General features: G+C 45.3%; 1 non-coding gene across 1 annotated transcript; it reads right to left on the reverse strand.

Moving 5' to 3' along the window:
• Positions 1-60: 60 nt before the first annotated feature.
• TRNAE-CUC lies at positions 61-132 on the reverse strand. The gene has a single exon. It is a non-coding gene; the product is annotated as a tRNA-Glu (tRNA).
• Positions 133-203: the final 71 nt, after the last annotated feature.

A 203-nucleotide genomic window follows, 5' to 3' on the forward strand; every position in this document is an offset into this window, starting at 1 on the left:
TGAAAAAGCAGGAGGTGAAAATCTAAATATGATAGAGAAGCATTTATTTGAAAAAAAATGTTTCCTGACCGGGAATCGAACACAGGCCAGGGCAGTGAGAGTGCCGAATCCTAACCACTAGACCACCAGGGAAGGCATGAGTGTGAGTTTGCCAAGCTAGCTAAACAAGGGTGTCAGCGGCATCATATAGGGAAATCATGGGC

The sequence above is a fragment of the Nanorana parkeri genome, unplaced genomic scaffold, assembly GCF_000935625.1.
Source record: "Nanorana parkeri isolate BGI_ZX_2015 unplaced genomic scaffold, ASM93562v1 scaffold24788, whole genome shotgun sequence".
NCBI classification, from domain to species: domain Eukaryota; kingdom Metazoa; phylum Chordata; class Amphibia; order Anura; family Dicroglossidae; genus Nanorana; species Nanorana parkeri.